We start from the raw sequence: 7,625 nt of genomic DNA, 5'->3' as shown, positions 1-7,625 counted from the left end.
CACCTCAGCCTCCCAAAGGCGCGGGATTACAGGCTGAGCCACCGAGCCCGGCTGGCAGCTTCTTTATGAGGCAAAGAAGGCTGAGAGTGAAAACAGAATTCTTCCGTACTGCTCTATAGACTATAGTAGTAGTTAGCTTTGGTATTTTTCTCATTTATGTTTTGTCACTTTCCAGAATCGAATCTTAAAACTAGGAGGAGAAAACACTGATATTGTGAGAAGCATTCAGACTGTTCCAGCTTTAAAATTCATTAGAAAAGAGATGAGAGTTGCAAACTGAAGTAACAAGATACCACTTTTACTGAATTAATTTTCTCACAGTTATATTCTAGCATGTTGCAATATTACTGTAGGTGTTTGATTTTATAAAATCTGCCTTTTCTGACAGGATTTCACATTTTGAAAGGTAGGGAGGAGCACATTTACAGTAACTGTAAGAAGAGAAAAAAACATTTTAAGTGGAAATGTGACTGAATAAGGTTTAGGTGAGGCTAGGAGTAATTTTAGGAAAAAAATTCACAAAGGATATCTATTTATAGTATATGTTTCTTGAACTATTTTACCTTAAAACATCTAAGCTTTAAAAGACAACATAATAGCTAAAAAATTTGAGATTTAGATAAAAATTGACTAGGGTGGGCAGGGAAAAACCATTAGGATTTGGTTTCATAATATTTTTTTTTATTGAAAATGCCAAATAAAAGATACAAACTTATGAGTTTTTTAGGGTGCCTGTACATTCATTATGAGATTCTAATTAGAATACTCCATCTGCTTTGCATTCTGATGGAGATAATCACTTTAGTCCTTGGTTAGAAAGGAACGTACGTGAAATTATTATTATGTGCCAGGTACAGAGGTAAGTGCTTTGATGAAGTGACTTTCATGTAATCCTTATAATAACTTTGTGAAGTGGTAATGAGGATGGTTAAACAGTTGAACGTCAGCCGGTGTGGTGGCTCATACCTGTAATTCCAGCACTTTGGAAGGCCAACGCAGGAGAATTGCTTAAGCCCAGGAGTTTAAGACCAGCCTGGGCAGCATAACAAGACACCATCAGTACAAAAAATATAAAAATTAACTAGGCATAGTGGTGCATGGTATGCCAGTTACTCAGGGAGCTGAGATGAGAGAATCACTTCAACCCAGGAGTCTGAAGTTACAGTGCAGTGATTGTGCTGCTGTACTTCAGCCTGGGCAACAGAGCGAGACTCTATCTTTTATAACAACAAAAATGAAAAACAGTTGGAAAATAGTATGTGTAAGGAAATTAACGAGAAGGAAAACCATAGTGATCCAGTGAAGGTTTTTAGGTACAAAGATCTAAAACTTATCTTCTATATCTATTCTTGGTAACAAGAAACAGTAAGTATTAGTTATAGCAAGAAAAATTTCCTGACATTTTTGAGGGCCTGGAAAGGGGGATGTGAAATACTCTGTTCTTGAGTTCTTAAGTCATGACAATTGGAGATGATTTTCACGTTGTATTATTTAGGGCCTAGACTATAGGGGAAGCTGGGACTCTTCTCCAATAGCATGGTTGTTTGTGATATATTCATTTTTGAAAGAATAAATGCAAGTATATAAATATGACACTGAATCCTAAGTTATGGAGAAAGGCAAGTGACTGAGCTAAAATTTTGGCCTCAATGGCTACCAAATTTTTTCTCTTTTTGCAAACTGGTTTGTATCTTTCTGCATTAGTACAAACATAGCAATAGCTTAAACATACAGAATTTTAGAGCTGAATGCGATCTAAGAATACATTTTTAAAAACAATTGTAATGACCTTAATTATGGCTGACAGTTGAGCACCTACTGTGTGATAAGTACTGTTGTGAGTGCTTGCCCTATATTAGCTTCTTTAGCCCCCATAAACTATTGTTGCTGTTATTATCCTTATTTTACAGATGAGGAAAGTTAAGCACAGAGAGGTTAAGTAACTTTATAGAGGTCAAACAGCTGGTAAGTGATTGTGCCTGTGTTCAAACCTGGGTGGTCTGGTTATTTAGCCAGTACATTAAAAAATACTTTTTTTCTTTTTAAAAAGATGGGATCTTGCTATGTTGCCCAGGCTGGCCTCCAACTCCAGAACTCAAGTGATCCTTCCACCTCCTTCTGAAATAACTGTAGACTCAAAAGTAGTTGCAAAAATAGTGCAAAGCATGCCACATACTCTTTACCCAGCTGTCCCATATTGGTAACTTCTTATGTAATGCTAGTTGCAGTGTGCACTTTTAAATTCTACACTGTCCTGCTTCTCATGAGGCAATCGTGTGTCCATTCATTCATTTTACAGGTGAAGGACTTGAGGCCTAGATCAACTAATTTCCTCATTGATTATTCTGAGCATTCTATTTCCTCCTCCATAATCCTGTTATGATGTAGGAAATCACTGAAATTTTCTAGGTGGGGGGAGGAGTTCTGCCAAGATTAGTTCATTCCTTTCCACTGCCAATTTTGTTCACATTGATTTCTTGCAAATTTATCCTTTGCTTGTTTTCTGTTATCTGTCCAGTGTGGATCTCCATTCTTGTTCCTTTAATATCTCATCAACTCTTTTATCAACTTGTTTCCATATTTCTTTTGCTAACTTTATTCATTTCCTTCAGTATTATTTGAGTAGTGAGCACTCCAAACTTTTTTTCCCCTAAATACACCTTGCAATAGCCAAAAGTAGTGGTTAGCAAGGTAGTTTTGAACTGAAGTAGAATACCGTCACTTTCCTCTATATTTTTTAAGTTTTTGAAATCAGTACTATGACTGATTTTTAAAAAGTGATTAGTAGTCTTAAGTAAGCTCAAACAAATAGATATTTAATAGCACCCTCTATGTAGATAAGCAGAAAGGAATATCTACAATACTATTCCCAAGGAGCTTAAATATATGAAAAGTTAAATAATACAACTAATTTTTATTTATTTGCAAATAAATAAGAAAAGGTAGCCATCCAGTTAAATACTCTTACCAGGCTGTGCCTAATTCCCAGATGAGTGGAAGACTTCATACGTACTAGAAGTTTAGAGGTAGGAATGATTTTTGGAAGTGATTTTTAAAAAAACTAGATCTAGAAGCATTTGAAAGTTCTGAGAGAAAGAGAGAAATCATTTCAGATGAGGGTAAAGGCATCAGGAACTATGCAAGGTGAGAAAATGTAAGGCAGAATCATTACAAGCTAACGATGAGGCTGAGGCAGAAGGATCGCCTGAGCCCAGGAGGTTGAGACTGCGGTGGCTGTAAGCGTGTTACTGCACTCCAACTTGGGTGACAGAGTGAGACTCCAATTCAAAAACATAATAATAAACAAGAAAAAAACTAGGTACTTTGAAATCACAAATATCTAGATATTTACCCTCCTAGGGTATTCATTTCAATTCTAATATAGTCTTTAAGAGATAAAAATCAATCTTTAGGGGGTGGAAGGATTATCAAATACATATTATATGGCGGATCTACTCCAGGTTCTAATAAAGGGCTAAGCATTTGAGATGTTATAGTTTTCTCGTAGATCACAATTGTAAATCCCATTTTCACTTATTCAGTTCTTATCTCCTAATATTACCTGCCACTGCTCAACAGCAATGGCACATAAAGGGTGTTTAGTATTTGTTATCAATACGTGCTATTATTCCATCTTAAACTTTCCCTACACATTGATTTTTATCTCTTTAAGGTTGTATTAGAGTTGAAATGAATACCCTAGAGGGTAAATACCTAGATATTTATGAATTCAAAGTACCTAGTTGTTTCTTGTTTATTATTATTATTTTTGACTGGAGTCTATATCGCCCAAGCTGGGGTGCAGTGACGCATTCATGGCCAACGCAGCTTCAACCTCCTATGCTCAGGCGATCCTTCTGCCTCAGCCTTCCAAGTAGCTAGAACCACAGGTGTGCATGACCACACCTGGTTAATTTTTCGATATTATTGTAGAGACGAGTTCTTGCCAAGTTGCCCAGGCTGGTCTTGAACCCCTGGGCTCAGCAATCCTCTCGCCTCCACCTCCCAAAGTGCTGGGATTACAGGTGTGAGCCACAGCACCTGGCTTGTTTATATTATTAAAAGGCATAAGCAGTGGCCTAAATTAAAAGTTTGATCATTATTTTCTGTCAGCCTTATATGATGATACTTAAAATTAAAGAATAAAGGATTTCCCTTGGTGACTTTTCATGTGAAGCTAAAGTCTGAACAATGTTAAATTTAGATTATGAAATTCCTAAGATCCAGTGTCTTTTATGTATACCTGAGGTTGGTTGACTCTTTGTTCCAAAGTAAGTGTTGAGAGTTAGGAAATTAAAATCCAGGGTATGACTCCTAATTTATTCCTTGACAAGGTCTTCTTGCCTTTCTGGTACTTTATTTCTTAGAACCTTATGGAAGAGGCTCTTGTATATAGATACAAGTATAGAAAACTAAAATATACCAGGAGATGTTTATAATAAAATTCTTTTGTTAAAAATTTACTTTTTTGGCCGGACTCGGTGACTCAAGCCTATAATCCCAGCACTTTGGGAGGCCAAGGTGAGAGGATTACTTGAGTCCACAGGTTCAAGAACAGCCTGGGCAACTTGGTGAGACCTCATCTCTACAATAAATAAAAAAAAATTAGCTGGGTGTGGTAGTGCGCGCCTGTACTTCTGGCTACTTGGAAGGCTGAGATGGAAGGATCACCTGAGCCCAGCAGGTCGACACTGGGGTGGCTGTGAGTGTGCCACTGCACTCCAGCCTGGACGATGGAGGAAGATTCCAACTCGAAAAAAAATCTTTTTGCTTTTCTTTTCTTACAAACTGCAGTTTCTTTTTGTGTAGAGCTTGATGCGTAGATACTAGAAATTGCCCCCCCCCATTTCAACTTAATTTCAGTGTAGCAGAAATATGTGTATTCTGAAGCTTTAAAATATTTTCATTATATTGGAACCACAGAAGTGCCTGAGCTATTCATTTATGAGTGTATACGTGTCTCAGGTATAGAATAAGCCAAGAGGCTTGAACTGTCCTCCTTTTTTTGAATAAGCCTACGGTTGCTATGGTAATTGCTGAATTAGAAGGCTAGCACTCTTGACTTTTGGCTTGTCCTGGGAGCTTGGAATGGGCAAGAAGTCAAGAATGACTTTGTCTTTGACTGTGTTGCATCCTTCTACTACAAAAAATGCACTCTAGCAAGATCATGTATCGCTTCTCTAGGTAAAGGAAAAGACAAATCAACCCTCACTGACTTGTTTGTAGCCTGTGCGTGTCCAGTGAATAAAAACTAGTTATGGGAATGGTTCACTTGTGAAATTAGATGTATGGTAGGTTATTTTTTATGTGTGGTATGTGACTATTTGAAGCTTGGCAAGGCTGGAGTCTGAGACAAATATGAATACTGAATTTATATACATATAAATTTTTTTTTTTTTTAAGTCGGAGTCTCACTCTGTCGCCCAGGCTGGAGTGCAGTGGCATGCTCACGGTCACCCCAATGTCAACCTGCTGGGCTCCGACGATCCTTCTGCTTCAGCCTTCCAAGTAGCCAGAATTACAGGTGCATGCTACCACACCCAGCTAATTTTTTGATTTATTGTAGAGATGAGGTCTCGACTAGTTGCCCAAGCTGTTCTTGAACCTGTGGGCTCAGGTAATCCTCTCACCTTGGCCTCCCAAAGTGCTGGGATTACAAGTTGGAACCACCGCGCCCAGACTGAATTTATATTTAAAAGCATAATTTTAAAGTTGGCAATACTATTAACAAAAGAGGTGAGTATTAAAACAGCTCTTGGTCTCTTATTTAGAAGAAATTTTATAGAACCTTTAAAATATGATCTGGGGTTTACAGGAAAGTGTCAAATCTGCTGAGTCACATTTTCATGCATCTTTTTTTTTTTTTTCGTCAGGATCTCACTCTGTTGCTCAGGCTGGAGTTCAGTGGCACGATCACAGCACACTGTAGCCACGGTTCTCCTGCCTTGATCCTTCTGCCCCAGCCTTCTGATTAGCTGGGACTACAGGCACACACCACCATGCCTGGCCAGTTTTTAAATTTTTTTTGTAGAGGTGAGGTTGCCCACCTCGGTGTTGCCCAGGCTGTTCTCAAACTGCTGGGCTCAAGCAATCCTCCTGTCTTGGTCTCCCAAAGTGGGATTATAGGTGTGAACCACCATGCTCAGCAAGTTTCATGCATCTTAAATCAAAGATATAGGCTATTATAACTTAGCTTTCTAATTTGTTTTAAACTCCACAATTATTTATATAGTTTGCTTGCATATAAATAAAGTTTGAGCAAATTGAAATATTCTCTTGAACATTTTTCAAAGTTTTGTATATTATTTGTAGAAATCATCTCCTCATTTTCTGTAACTAACAGATATAAGACTGGAAGACATTTCTTTAACCATTTATTTTTGAAAGAACTCCAAAGCAGATTGCATCTAGAATCAAGTTTTTAATACCTTTTCTTTCTGAAAATCTCTCCTCTTTGTTCCACTCTCTGGCTTACTTTTTGGAAGGGCAGTTTTCTTTTAATCAAAAATTCACATAACATAAATTTGCAATTTTAGCGATTTTAAAGCGGCTTTTAGGATATTCGAAATGTTATGCAGATATCACCACTATCTAATTCCAGAACTTTTTTGATCACCTTATAAAGAAATCTCATGCCCGTTGGTTTCCATCTTCTTCCTCCATCTCGTTCTTGGCAACCACTAATCTACTTTCTGTCTCTATGGATTGTCTGTGCAGGACATTTTATGTAAAGGAAATCATACAATGTGTAACCCTTTATGTCTGTCTGCTTTCACTTAGCATAATGTTTTAATTTTAAAAAGTCACCCATGTTGTATTACATCCATGTTGTATCAGTACTTACCTCTTTTTTGGTGACGAATAATACTACACCATATGGCTAATATCACATTTGGTTTTTCATTCATCAGTTGATGGACATTTGATTGTGTCTACCTTTTAGCTATTATGAACAATGCTACTGTGAATATTCATGTACAAGTTTTTGTATGAAATATGTTTTTAATTCTCTTGGGTATGTACCTAGGAGTAGAATTGATGGGTGTGTGTGATAGATGTTTAAGTTTTTGATGGATGGCCAAATTATTTCCTATAGTGTCTGCACCATTTTGTATTTCTACTAGGAGTGTATGAGGGTTCCAATTTCTCCCCATGTTTGCCAGCACTTGTTAACTTTTCTTTCTTTTTTTTTTATAATCAATATTTTTTATTATGATATTGTGGGATACAGTTAAGGGTTAGGTATACAAATATGCTTTGTTCAGGCACCCTTGTTGATAAGAGGTGTCTTCCCGTCCCCAGACAGATATTTACTATTGTTAATCCCATCTCCCTTCCCCTCCCCCCCATAGTTTCCCACCACTGTCATTTATTTTCTTATAGTATTACGTTGGATGTTCAAGATCCACTATGTGAGTGAGAACATGTGATACTCAGATCCCTGTTTCTGTGAGAGGTCACTCAGTATTATAGACTCTAGTTCCATCCAGACTGCTGCGAAATTCATGATTTTGATCTTTTTTATGGCTGCATAGTATTCTATTGTGTATATGTACCACATTTTTAAAAATCCAGTCCTCTTTTGATAGACAGCATGGTTGCTTCCAGGTTCTTGCTATTGTGAA

General features: G+C 37.3%; 1 protein-coding gene across 1 annotated transcript in view; it reads left to right on the top strand.

Moving 5' to 3' along the window:
* CAMKMT (calmodulin-lysine N-methyltransferase) overlaps positions 1 to 7,625 on the top strand; it is a 427,363-nt gene that overhangs the window by 9,996 nt on the left and 409,742 nt on the right. The window lies entirely within an intron of this gene.

Source organism: Carlito syrichta, unplaced genomic scaffold, assembly GCF_000164805.1.
Source record: "Carlito syrichta isolate Samal-C Ts95f unplaced genomic scaffold, Tarsius_syrichta-2.0.1 Scaffold143284, whole genome shotgun sequence".
NCBI lineage: Eukaryota > Metazoa > Chordata > Mammalia > Primates > Tarsiidae > Carlito > Carlito syrichta.
The sequence above is the reverse complement of the archived record's forward strand: the minus strand, read 5'-3'. Positions and strand labels throughout refer to the sequence as shown.